This window comes from Pogona vitticeps, chromosome 2 (genome assembly GCF_051106095.1).
Source record: "Pogona vitticeps strain Pit_001003342236 chromosome 2, PviZW2.1, whole genome shotgun sequence".
Lineage (NCBI taxonomy): Eukaryota > Metazoa > Chordata > Lepidosauria > Squamata > Agamidae > Pogona > Pogona vitticeps.
Window position 1 is genome coordinate 290505068 of NC_135784.1, and position 14475 is coordinate 290519542.

Sequence of the window (14475 nt, forward strand, 5' to 3'; positions counted from 1 at the left end):
AAGCGATTTAGACTTTTCAGTCACCAATCGCAAACAAAATTCACTGAAAGGTAAGGTATAAAGCTGAGTGAAAACTGCACTTGTATGCTACGACAAACATAGCACCTAAGTACCCAAAAGATCCATGTTTCTAACATTGAGCAAAATGCATCTTTTAATTTGACCCTGCATTTGACAAACTGCTCAAGCAACCAAGAGTGTCAACCTAGTCCATCCATAATGTACAACAGAAAAAAATGAGGTGAGTTTTTTCCCCTCCTGGAATATAATTGTTTAACATACCTTTTTTCTAAAATTTATTTTTTAAACAGAAACAAGAAATGTACATTATCATGCAACGTACAGTTGAGTATGACCATGATTAGGTTAAAGGCTGAGGGTCATGGGAAAGCAATAAGGGAATGCGATGGGAGGTAAAGGATAAGCATGATACTATATACCAACCTGGTACAAGTTTATAAATTATAAATTAGTTATTCTTGTTTGTTTCTTTCTTTGTTTGTTTGTTTGTTTGTTTGTTTGTTTGATTGTTTGATTGATTGATTGATTGATTGATTGATTGACTGATTGATTGATTTCTATACTGCTCATCTGGCAACCCAGGCCACTCTGGGCTGTTTACACAGTACAGTACAATAAAACTAAAATATAAAGGCAAAACAATACAATAACAGGAAAATAATTTAAATAGTCAATACAATATAGACAAATGAAAATAATATTAATAAGACATTAAAATAAAATAATGAAAGCAGGGTTGAACTTTAGTGAATACCTGGTTCTTTAAGTGCTGTTGTACCAGGGTATAGTAGAGTCCGGGAAGGCCTGTCTGAATGACCATGTTTTCAGTGATCAATGAAGGCACCAGGTGGTTTTCAGGCAGAAGATCATTTCACAATTGCGGGGTTATCACCGAGAAGGCCTGGTTTATGGTCACTGTTTTCCAAATCTCTCTCAGGGTCAAAAAATCTCAACCACCCAGCTGGAAAGATCTTACAGGATGGGCAGATCTGGCAGGAAGGAGGCATTCTGCTAGATAACAAGGTTCCAAACTGTTTAGGGCTTTATATATTAATACCATTACCTTGAAACTGACATGGAAATGAGCAGGTAGCCAGTGCAGGGTGGTCAGGGTGGGGGATATATGTTGATATCTTCTCACCCCACTCAGTAATCTGGCGGCTGAGTTCTGGACCTGCTGAAGTCTCCATGACAGCACCAAGGGCAGCCCCATGTAGAGAACATTACAGTAGTCTAATCCTGACACTGGTGAGGGACTTGGTGCAAACTTCCTCTCAAGATCACAGCAAAAGTCACAAAAGATCCAGAACCCTCTATAATCACTTTAAGCTTCCTATAGAAAGACCCAAACAAAAGCTTATTCCACCCATCATGTCACATAGGTTAAACCTAGGTCAACAGTGGAAAAGATCTATATAAGGTTGGGGTGGGGTGTGCATTTTGGTTCAGGGACCAAGTTCCAGTTTAGAAAGTGGCAAGGGGCATATGTGGGGGGGGGGAGGCAAGGGCAGAGACAAGGTACCATAGACTACAGGATCGGATATAAATCTTATCAATGTGAATATTATGCTATTAAACATGCAAAGCACAGCTTAATTCCATGCAAATCTTTTAGAACAGCTTATTGGTCTGCGAAGCAGAGCTCATATCGATGCAATAGCTTCCTGACCTGGGAAGCACAGCTCAGATGTATGCAAGGTATTTAAAGTTTAAATGTCTCCGGATATCCCATTATCTGTAAACACTGATGAGAGATAACAGCAGAAGAAACCTGATGGCTGGCAGAATGGGCCCCAAGGGTCAAAGCTCCCCCATCCCTGGTACAAAGTAAGTTCATTAAATCTCCCACTATAAAGCTTACCACTGGTTATCTTGCAAATTTGCCCTTGCAAAATGACACAGAATATACACACTGTCTTCAAATTCGGCACACTTGTCAGCAATAAACACCCCCATCCTTTCAAAGAATTCCAGAAACAAAGGCCCAAACAACAGGTGCAGAAAACCCACATCTAAACAGTCATTGCAAGTGCACAGACAGATACACCGAGAGCAGCCAAAGTGAAGTTTCATGAGATATTGCTGCCGTTCCCCAGCTCTGACAGTATTGTACCCCAAGAACTGGGAAGGATTCTGCTAGTACCTTTTATTTGCCACTGCATTACTGGCAAGACTTTAAAACCCTCAAGGCCCTAAGATTTCTGACAAAGCAAAACTAACCGCTCAGCACTGCCTTTCTATATATGCAGCAGAGAGGATATAAATAGCAGACCAGCTTAAGGGCAGTGCAGCTTAGGACAACAGTGGCAGATGGAGGAAGCAAAGAAAGAGACAGTTTGCCCCTCTGGCACATTTCTTATTCAGAATCTATTTTTGCATTTCTGTTTCACTGCTGACGTTAATCCCACTGCACTTGCCAGATTCAATTGTAATAAATGTGCATCATGGGTCCCAGGGCATTCATTCCCCTTGTTACATAATCAGAACACATGCTTGAGCTTCTAAGGAAAGGTTATGCATCAGTTTATGACCCCAGTATTTATAAAACTGCAAGTGATGTTGTGAGATTAGCATTTCAGATGCCCTTCCTTACAAGAGCTTTGTATTGGTGGTGTAGGGCCCCCTCAATGTGGGGGGTGCAACTACAGCACACATCATTGTGAATAGTCACTGTGCTCATTTGGCCCACATTTAAATATTAATTTAATTGTTAGAGACTGGTTTGATTGCCATTTGCCCCCTTCTCTTGCCCTTCCTCTTCCCATGCCCCTCCCCTGTTATGAGGGGTGGACCACTGGACTGCTATTCCCATCAGTCCTAGTCAGTAAATTATGAACCAATGTATGGAAATTGTACAGTGGACCCTCTACTTATGGAATTAATCCGTATTGGAACGGTGGCTGCAAGTCGAAAAGTCTGTAGGTCGAATCTCCATTGACCTACAATGCATTGAAAACCGATTAATCCCATAACTGGCAGTTTTTATTCTATTTTTGTTCCATTTTAGTTTTTTTCTGGTCTGTAAGTCGATTCTCCGGCTGCAAGTCGAATCTAAATTTTGCGGCCAGAGAAGTCTGTAACTCGAAAAGTCTGTAAGTCGAGCCGTCTGTAAGTCGAGGGTCCACTGTATTTCAGCTACATGTGGAGGGACACTGCAGCACAATATTGGTGCACCACCCAATGCCCTTTGACTTCTGGGGCATTTGCTGTGGAGGTGTAACGAGGTGAAGTTGTGACATACAAATATATATGCATTTGTTTTACAAATTTATGTCTTCTCCACACACACACAAAAACCACCCTTCTAACTTTCTGCCTAAGGGATGGGCAGAGATGATGGACACTTGAGTTGTGGAACTTGCTGTCAAGTGTGACTTAAAAGTCACACCAGTGACTGGACTCAGACTCGACCGGGGGAGGGGCGCTATTCAATGACTGAGACCCCACTTGTTCCCTCCCTTTTTTCTGGGGGGAAAAGCTTGCTTTTAATAGGAACTCGGACTTGGGACTCAGGACTTGCTACCAAAGACCTGGGCTTGGGCTTCAGTCCCAAAGACTTGTGGACATTCCTGCTACCACAAGAACATCTAAAAACGGTGACCCAAACTAACTTTAGACTAGAGAAGTAAACCATTTTGAGGGGGCTCATTTTCAGCTGCAGAGTTGGAAGAACTAGCTTCAGATCAGTATTTTACAACCTATTTTGCCTTCCCCCCCCCTCAGATGGGTGCAGAAGCTTCATATGTCATCTCCACCACATGACTTGAAGTTCTGTTGTTGTAAGAAAAACAGACACAATTCCTTCTCTTAACATTATTAATACTTTTATAGATCTCTAATCCTTCGCCTTTCCATCTTTTTATCCCCCAGAATGAAAAGATTCTTGTTTTATAGAGCAGGAAGCTTAGGCAGGCTCCCTTGCCGATGGCTTTCCACAGGCAGGCAAAGACCTTCTAATTGAGGCATGCCTCTGGCGATTTAATTAGTGCACTGCATCAGTGGTTTTTAACTGGATGGATGATGTGCTTTCCTTTTATTGATGTTTTAAAAAGTATTTTAACAGTTGGAATTGCTTTAGATTTTTTTAAAGGTAATTTCATCAACTGTACCTCCCCTCAGATCTGATGCATGCCGATATTAGACACATTTAAAGAATTAAATGCTATGTTTATGTATTCAATTGTGAAATCAAATACGTATTTACATAATCTGATCTTTAAGAGCAAATTTTATGTAATATGTCCTGCGTTAAGCACCTTGGCTCTTCTGTGTTTATTGTCTATTTATGTATAAAATTCTATTGTGTATTTATGTATAAATTTCATATGGAAGATTTTTTTAAGCTTCTTAATTTTACCTGATTGTTACCTATTGAGTTCCCTTCACCACAAATGGGTACTGTATTCTGATATCTTTAAAACACAAAGCACTTATAGTTAATGATGGAATCAAAGTCCACAGTTTTCGACTCAAGAATACAACCCCCTGGAATTTGCAGTGTTCTCCTTCCATGTGAGGAGAGCATCAATGCCTCATGAGTTCTTCTTCAGCATGGAATGAGACCTTCTGAGCCTGCTTTCTTCTCCCTTACCTTTTTTCCGAGTTCCAGCCAGTGGCATCTCATTTTCTCTGACATCTGCTAGAACGCAGTGTACGCAAGGGACCCTAGAAAATGCAATCTTCCCAAGAAACCCAAGTTCTCTGTATGGACAACAGGCACCAGGAGAATATATCTCCCTGGTAGCAGAAAGTGCATTCCAGAAAAATCTCCCCACCGCTGTTGCCAAGCCAAGAGGAAGATTAGTGGTAAAATGTGACAGGATGCAGAGACTCATCAGCAGAGAATTCAAAGAGGAGTTTTGATCCCATCAGAGAAAGTTATTGGAATCCTAACGGAGTCTGGATTCACATTATAATATGTTCAGACAAAAAGTCTGGCCATGGCTACTCAAGAAAGCTAATGCTGTCTATTGGATAGGAGACTTGAGTTATAATTCTTGCTTAGCCATGGAAACTCACAGGGAGGTGGGAACAGTAAACGATACCTTCAACATCTCATGTATCTTGAAAAACTGGTGAGGGTTGCCATAGGTTAGAATTGACGTGACTGCACATAACAACAACAATGCAGGAAAAATGAGCTCACATTTCATCCATACATAAACCCAACAAAGAAAATGTGAGCAAAGAAAAATAGCAAAATACCTTCTGCGACTTCACGGAGCAATTACCAAGCCTCCAATAGCACCTTCTTTGACAGGCAATTAATTTCTGAATGTCCTTGGCAAGACTGACTTTTAAGAAGTCCGCACCAATAATCCCAGTTTTCACTGCTTCAGCTCAAGGAGAGGCAGATACGTGTTTTGAACCAAGTGAAGTTACAATTACTGGAATGTTGTTTTACTCCTGTTCCAAACAGTTGATACATTTAGGGGCAACTAAGGATGCTCATTGGGGTGCTTAATGCATTAGAGTCTCTCTAAATCTTAAATGAACTAATACACACAAAACCCACAAAAGGTTAGCAAGCAGCAAATTACACACAGAGTTGTAATTTCAATGCAGAAAAGCACAGACCTGCAAGACACATTTCACACATTACCTGATAACAGCCCAATATGTGCCAGTAAATAAGTGTACACTCAATAAAGAGCCATGGATTATCTATATTCTCTAATGTGTTTATCCGTATACTCCAGGCATTTGTCACATCAGCACAGTACATTTTTACAAGTATATAAAATCTACAAATATATATATATGAAGCATGTGAACCTGACTTACGTAAATTATTAAGGTACTTTTAAATTGTTTTTTTTAATTCAGCCTGTTTCAAAAGAGCCCAATTTTGAACTGCACATCTCCGCTGTTATCTCTCAGTATCAACCTAACTAGCAAACACATGATACAGCTTTATAGGAAAGAACCTCAGAGATCAACTAGTCCAGCAATTCACAATATAGGTAAAGGTAAAGGTTCCCCTTGACATTTAGTCAGTCGTGTCCGACTCTAGGGGGCGGTGCTCATCCCAATATACGTAATCCTCTCTAAATTAACTGGACGAGAACTCTCATCATCCCCAAACAGCATAGTTATTTTGTTTATTTCATGTATTTAAAACATTTACAGCCTGCTCTATATCACAGGCTCTCAGGGCAGATAATGGAGCTATATAAAACAATTTAAAAACATGAGAAATAAAAATTTAAATTTTAAACACAACATTCAAACTATTGCTCTAAAACTTGTGCAGCCATAATCCTTAGCCCCCGAAGGCTCTAACAAACATGTCTTGACTTGATGCCAAGATCAGCACCAGTCAAGGTTCCAAGGGTAGGGCATTCAACAGTAGAGGTGCTATGGCAGAAAAAGCCCTCCTTGTGGCTCCACATAATGAACTGTTCTCAGTGGTGGGAAACAGAGAAGGACCTCCCCAGCAGATCTTAGTGATCAAGAAGGTTCATCTAAGGAGAGGTGCTTCTTCAAATATCCAGGTCCCAAAACATGGAGCGTTTTTACAGACATTGTCAACACCTTGAACTATGATCGGACGCATATGGACACTTTCAGAACTGGTGTCAGGTAGGTTCTTGAAGGATGTTCTTGTTAGCAGTCTAGTTGCTGCATAGCATCTGTGTCATCTTCAAGGTTAGCCCCATGTACAGTGCATTCCAGTAGCCTAACCAGGAGGCTACTAGGGCATGGACTGCTGTGGCCAGGTTATTCCTATCCAGGAATGATTGTAGCTAGTGGGCCAGTTGAGGATGACCCCAAGCACTCCAAGCCACTGAACTCACATGAGCCTCCAATGACAAAGATGAATCTATGAGTACTCACAGACTATGCACCTACTCCTTCCAGGGGAGTTCATCTCCACCCAGAACAGGTTTCCTTCCCAACTGCCAGATCTGGGAACCAATAAATCCCAGAGCCTCCACCTTGTTGGGATTCAGCTTCAGTTTATTGATCCTCATCCAGCCTGTTGCATCCCCCAAACAATGGTCCAGCACTTGCACAGCCTCAGCCAACCGTGATAAGGATACTGATGGCACCCAAGCTCACAACACCTAATGACGTCTCCCAATGGCTTCATACAGATATTAAACAATAAGGGAGATAGAATGAAATCCTGCTGCACCCCACAGCATAATTGTCATGGGGCTGAGCTAAAGTCTTCCAACGGCACTCTTTGGAACCAGTTCTGAAGATAGGAATGGAACTACTGAAATTAAGTGCCTCCCACTCTCATTCCAGAGTTTGTCCAACAGGATACCACAGTCAATGGTATTGAAAGCTGCCAAGAGGTTCAGAAGAATCAACATGGCCGTGTTCCCCTGTCTTTAACCTGGAGATGGTCATCAGTAAGGGCAACTAAGGCCATTTCAGCACCAAATCCTGACGTGAAACCAGACTGAGATGAATCCAGACGATGTTTCCTCCCAGAACACCTGAAGATGCCCAGCCACCACATGCTCAAGCAGCTTGCCCAAAAAGGGGATATTGGCAAGGGAACAGTACTTGTCACACACCTCTCAGTCCAGGGAGGTCTTCTTCAGGAGAAGGTGCCTCACCATCTCTTTCATAGCAAAAGGTACCATCCTTTGTTGTAATGAGTCACTGATCATCTCCTGGACCCACACAAGTCAATTCACCCCTGCTAGCTTATCAGCCACTAGGTTGATTTAGTCAAATCCTTAATCTCTGGGGTGCTTCTGAGATGTTAGAAGGAAGAAGCCATCCTTGTCAGAAAAGCAATAAACAGAATTGACACTACAGGACCCTCTATAGCAAATTGTTCTGTTGCACAAATCTTCTGAAAAGACAAAGATATATTTCCCCCCGGTTATTTTTACCTCAGGCTAAATACTCTTTTATTTTTCCTTAAATATGACACCATGACCCACAAGAAATAAGTATGTGAAGTCCTCTTTAATTAAGGTCCACTTTAACAAAACAAAGGACATGGTGGCACTGCGGGTTAAACCGCAGAAGCCTCTGTGCTGCAAGGTCAGAAGACCAGCAGTCATAGGATCGAATCCACGCAATGGAGAGAGCTCCTGTCGCTCGTCCCAGCTCCTGCCAACCTAGCAGTTCAAAAGCATGTAAATGCAAGTAGATAAATAGGTACCACCTCAGTGGGAACGTAACAGCGTTCCGTGTCTAGTTGCTCTGGCCACATAACCATGGAAACTGTCTTCAGACAAACACTAGCTCTATGGCTTGGAGACGGGGATGAGCATCATGCCCTAGGGTCGGACACGACTGGACTAAATGTCAAGGGGAACCTTTACCTTTTACCTCATGGTTAAGAATGGTTGGAATGCAGGGTCATGAGATCTAACACTAAAAGCAGAGGTTGGCAAAGTGTAGCTAGTAGACTCATGTGGCCCTAAAACCCCTTTCTGAGGTTGCTGGTCTCCTGCAAACTCCATGCCCTGCTGGTGATTAAAAACATACTGGTGGAAATGTTATTTTTCTACTCCTGGAAGCCTCCAATTTTTGCATAAAATGCAGTGTAAGATCCCACACCCCCAAAGCCCGCAAAACAGAAGCTAGAAGCAAAATTCTAGAAAATTATTGTAGCTTCTTTAATATTTTCAGGGGCGATGTGGCCTATAGTGGCTCCAGGGAACATAAAATGGCCTGCAGACCATCCAAAGTTGCAAACATTGAAGGTTTATATATACTGCATTGGTAGTAGTTAGACCACATGAATTTGGGATTCCCTTCCAAGTCTATGATTTGATTACTTTTTGTTAGGAAGGGAGACATGTCCCTAACTTCAAGACAGAGCTTTGGAGAGCTATTTTTAGACTATAGCTCTAAGAAATCATTAGCCAGTGAAGCCTGTACTTGTCCTGGTTAGGGAGTTTGAAAACTGTGGTCCAAGAAACCAGCTTATCAAAGCTCTGCATCAAGTACAGTATCTCTGCATCCAATTCCACAATGAGCATCATTTAAGAGGATTTAAAAAGTGATGGTTAGCATTCTCAGCTAGCTTTCAAAGCAATATAATTCTGCTACATTTTTAAAAATTATGGGCTAGGAAGTACGAAAGATCACAGTCTTTTTTTGGTTTAAATATTTTGTCTTGTCCTCTTTATGAAGCTCCTCTACATGATGAAAGATAATCAGGTGCAACCTACTTAGCATTTGAGCATCTCTAGGTTGTAGTTCATTACCTCTCTAGCTTTTGTTTTATTAGATCCACAGCTGTTTCACCCGGATCTTTGAAATACAGAGCACACACTCATACCCACCTGAAACTGTATAAAGTGCAAAATACTTTAAACTGCTTATCTATCAGATCCCCCTTTAATCTTTTGAAATTAACTTTGCAAGCAATCATGAAGTAGGATGGATATAATTTTGCACACATAATCCTTGACCTGCTACCCCTACAACTCTGCCTGAGGGTGATGGGGGGGGGGAAGACAGAGAGATGAGGCTAAGCCTGAAATATCCTTACCTAAAATTAAAAAAAACCCACACTGCTTGAAAAGGATAAGCCAGAATTCCCTGGGAACAGTGGCTTGTGACATCCAATCAGGGTCATAGTGCCTTTACAATTCTTTACAAAAGCACCATCATTCCATTTTTAAATGTGCCTCCAGCCAGAGGTGAGAACCTATAATTCTTTTCAGAAATTTAATTAATTGTTTTCAGCATTAAAAAAGAAAATAAAAGAAATCTCCCACTGCAAATTCCAAGATAAACAACACTGCATGTTGCAAGTGGGGAAGGGCTGAAGTGGTTAGGAGAAAATGATTTAAAACCATCGTCCAGAGTAATTAATGACAAACACTGGAAACAAGCCATAAATTAGGTGGCTTGCGAAAACTTGGCAGTAGGTAGTTTGAGAAAAACCTAGCAGTTTTGCTCAGTGGGGTATTATTCCTGTTGTAGATAGGGAAGCTGTGTTGAAATAGTAACATTTACAAAAGCCCTGATCTGTTAATAAGCAATTTTAATCAAAGTATCTAAATTTTACTTTTTTGGGCCTCAGCTTCCAGAATCTTAGGGAAAAGTCTCATTGGAAAAGTCTAGAGTTGTAGTTAAAAAAAAGAAGTAACTTTTCCAAGCTGTGATCTACATTGCAGGTCAAAACTGAGGCTGGGATTCAGCCGCTTTGAAATCCTAGCCAAAAATCAACAAACCCTACTTTACATACTTCATTGCTTGCAATAGATGTCACCTTTCTTAAATTGCATCCCCAGACCTATTATGGGCCAAATACAGACGTCATTTGTTTCCATGAAGATTCCTCCACACTGACTTGCACACAGATAGGTTGTACATTTAAAATTTAAATGCTTCCCACTCTTTTGCCCCTATCCTCAAATAAATTTTGAAAACCAACAGAGGCCGAACTAACAAAGAACATGGAGCCAGTCTCTGCCACTCCTCTATCTTAAATGAGTATCTGCTGCTCAATCCCAAATATAGCATCTAATCATGCCATGGAAATTATACAACCCACTCAAAAGCTTTCGACATTCATTTAGTGCCTCTCTGTTTAGTTCAGTCCACTTTAACTGCATCAGGGATGGATAAGATTTCTGTTGTATTTTTAATTCTCAGATAAATTAATAGTTTTGTACTCCTTGATTCTTATTGCAAAACAAAGCACAGCCCATCTCTGAAACAGACACATTTGCAAGGTATGCGGTACATCTGAAGAAAAGGAAGATACACAAAACCAATGTACAAACAGCCAGAAAACACACACATTTGAGAGAGAGAAATCACACAAACCCATCCTTGAGGGGAATGGCATACAAAAATGTATCAACGAAAAGAAAAAACTTGTGTACAAAAATGAACAATTAAAAAATGTAAAATATATTTAAAATGCAAGGATTCCCTTGCAAGAAGAGAAAAGGAAGTCTTGCAACAACAAAACCAGGATGAGATGTGGATGAGATTCAGAGAAAGACAATGAGATCAGAATTGTAAGTAATTCACATCCTTACAGAGCACACACAGAAATGCAGTCTCATACTGTCAAATCCATATCCATTACAGTCAACCCATCCTTTTCTTGTTTCCTGGCTTACCTGACATCAGGTAACCTGCATCCTGATTGCTGCACTATCTTTTTTGTTTTTGTTTTTGGTCCCCATGAATCATTTTGATTCAGCCAAAAAAAAAGAGGATACACAGAAAGCAACACTAAAGATCTTTTCCTTTCCAAATGCTGACTGAAGGTTGTCCTTTGAGAATCCAGGGTTGAATGGACATTGTGAGAGTGTCAATCAGTTTTTAAAAGAGCAAGTGAGTCTGCAAGCTAATACTGAACATCCCAAGTTCTAAAATAGTCAAAGCTATTTTTACATCCATGTTAATACAGTACTTCTGGCATTCCATTCACTAACTAATCCCATCCTGGATTTGCCTAACACTGTGTCTCATACCACCCTATCGCAAGTAACTGCAGCTGTTTGATTGCGCCTCTCTTTCTCAAAAAAAATTGATTTGTTTGAAATGTGGTGCTGGAGGAGAGGCTAGACGGCTGGAAAGACAAACAAGGAGGTCCTAGTTCAAATCAAATCTGAACTACCTCTAGAGGAAAAAAAATGATGAAATTGAGGTTGTCCTGCTTTGGGCACGTCATGAGAAGACAAGACTCTCTGGAAAAGACAATAATACTGGGAAACGTGGAAGGCAGCAGGAAAAGAGGGAGACCAAATATGGGGTGGATTGACTCCCTAAAGGCTCAAGTCACTGGTTCTTAACCTTGGGTTACTCAGGAGTTTTGGACTGCAACTCCCAGAAGCCTTCACCACCAGCTGTCCTGACTGGGGTTTCTGGGAGTTGCAGTTCAAAAGCATCCGAGTAACAAAGGTTAAGAACCACTGGCTCAAGTTACAAAAGCTGAACAGGGCTGTTGATGGCAGGACATTTTTTAGATCATTCCTTTGTGGGGTCGCCATAAGACGGGGCAACTTGATAGTACATAACAACAAACCATTGCACTGAGGCAGATGCAGTGGCAGATTTACCACCAGGCAGGCTAAGCATTTGTCCAGGGCCTCTAACATTTGGGAGCTCAAGATTTTCAAAGACAAAAATAATATGTGCAAAAATACAACCAAAGCAATCTTCTTTTATAAACACAAAATTTATTTATGGCTCAAAATCTAGTGCTGGTTTACATTTGCTTAAAGGAAATTTGATATATCTTGGAATATGGAATGCAACTAGAATCTCATAAACGGGTACCAATTTGCCACTATGATTTAGGGGCTGCAAGTGCAAATGGACAGTAGGTTTCTGGCCAGTATTTTTAAGCCATTTTTCAACTCAAGTGTATTTAAAGCTCTGTATACTTTCAAAAGAAATCACATCCACAAATTAACGAAACGTCAGAATAAAAGGCTTTAAAATACAAGTAATTAGACAGTATTTAAAAGAAAAATGTATGTCTGAAAGTTTCCCTTACTACAGTACTGTGTAGGAAAAATCCTTGCTAATAGATGTATCTCACTGTTTTTGAAGTAAGATATACTTTATACTGCCTTAGCAGGAAGCAATCCATCTCAGCCTAACTGCGAAAAAGTTTGAAAACAGTAATGGATAACTTGGGCTTTCAGGTTGATTTCAACACACCATGTAAGGCAGTGGGTCCCAATTTTTCGACACCAGGGACCGGTTTAGTTGAAGACCATTTTCCCAAGGCCTGGGGTAGTAGTGGCAGGCGTCCGTCTGTCCATGCAGACAGGGTGTGTGTGTGTGTCTATGTGTGCGTGCGTGGGGGGCATGCATGTGGGAGGGGGCAGAGGTGCATGCATGCATGCGGGAGGCGGACAGACGCCCGTGCATGTGTGCGGGGTGCGTGCATGCAAGAATGTGTGCATGTGGGTGGGCAGGAGTGCACACACATGCATTCCTTCAGCCCTTGAAAATCTGTCTGGGCAGACTGGTCCTTCAAAGGCCACGGACCAGTATTAGTCTGTGGTCAAGGGCCTGAGGACTCCTGATGTAAGGGATCAGTTCTGGTTTCTTTAATCTGCTTTTTCTCCAGCAACCAGCTAAGAAGGTAGGAAGAGGGGGAGAGTAGAGGAGAATGCAATGAAACAAGAGAACGGAATGGTGGGAAGGTTATCAATAAGTGTCTTTCAAAATGTCATATCATTAACAACCTTGCTCAGCTCTTGCAAACTCATGGCTTCCTTTATGAAGTCAAGACATCTCATATTTGGTCTCCTTTTCCTGTTGTCTTCAACTTTTCTCATCATTATTGTATTTTCCAGTGAGTCTTGTCTTTTTGTGATATGCTCATAACTGAAGATTTGCACCCCTACAGCAAGTACACTCAACCTGCAGAGAAAATAGTGCCCAAATGAGAAGTTGCAAACTAGAAGCCAGTCTGGCTAGTAGAACTCTATATAAACAGAGTACTGTATTTATCTTGGAATTAATTGAAATAACTAAACCATAGAGGTGGGCACAAGCTGCTGGTTCAGCCAATGGCTAAACAGGCGTTCCATGGTTCAGTGCCCCATCCCCTCTGGCAGGTGCCCACTCAGAGGTAGCACCTGAAGAGGTGTGGCAGGGAAGCCGGAATGCTGTTTCTGAGTGGGTGCCTGCTGGAGGGGATGGGGCACCAAACCACAGAACACCTATTCAGCCATCAGCCAAACCGGCCCTTCGTAGCCATCTCCACTCAAGTATTTATATGGCTGCCCTTTGTTTACCCACAGAATGCATTAACCTTCCATCCATTAAAAGACTAAAGGGAGAACCAAAGGAAAGTGAGGACACAGTGATACAGTAGCCAGTGAATAGCAACAGGACTGGGGGAAAGAACTGGTTTGAAATACTCATTCAAGCAAGGAAGGTTCCTCGGTGAGTTTGGGCCAGTCGTTGACTCTCATCAGAGCCTAACTCCACCCGTTGTGGAATTTTTGGGGGGTGATAATATCTACACCACTTTGAGTTCCTTGGGGGAAAATTGCTTTATGAATTAAAGAAATCAAGAAATGGGGTGTCGGGAAGGCACTAGAATGGGAAACAAAAGAAAGATAAGACCTGAGCAGTGTATTAAGAACAAGTAATTAAGCCCCATTTTGGGCTGTAGGTTTTGAGCAGCAGGACTTTAATTTGCATGTCCGAGGAAATGGACTCGTCCCACAAAAGCAAACATTAAAATATACCAAGCTAGTCTTTAAGGTGCCACAGTGCTTTTGTCTCTTGTTTTCTTTTGTTTTTGCCTGATACCCAACTCAGTTGTGCTTTAAAAAAAGAGAGATCTACAGTGGGAGAACCTGGTTCTGATGCACTTTCCACCTCTTCTCTTTCTTTACTTTCCTCAGAATTGTTTTTCCTCTCCTGACCCTTTTGTACTGGCATTGCATCAACTGTTTCTTGAATAAAACATTAGAAGGTATAGGATGATACAGACCTGTGCTCACACAAAGTAATGCTTGCCAGCAATTCAGCCCTGATGACTAG

At 41.4% G+C, this 14475-nt stretch overlaps 1 protein-coding gene across 3 annotated transcripts in view; it reads right to left on the reverse strand.

Annotated features, from left to right (window-relative positions):
* Positions 1 to 14475, reverse strand: part of NIM1K (NIM1 serine/threonine protein kinase) — a 47558-nt gene that overhangs the window by 17361 nt on the left and 15722 nt on the right. Inside the window, exon 1 of one of the 3 annotated variants that reach the window (XM_072992790.2) lies at positions 11079 to 11454. The exons of the other annotated variants lie outside the window; for them this stretch is intronic. The gene's annotated coding sequence lies outside the window, so the exon portion shown is untranslated. Of the gene's footprint in view, positions 1 to 11078; positions 11455 to 14475 lie in introns of those variants that run through there. 3 annotated transcript variants of the gene reach the window in all.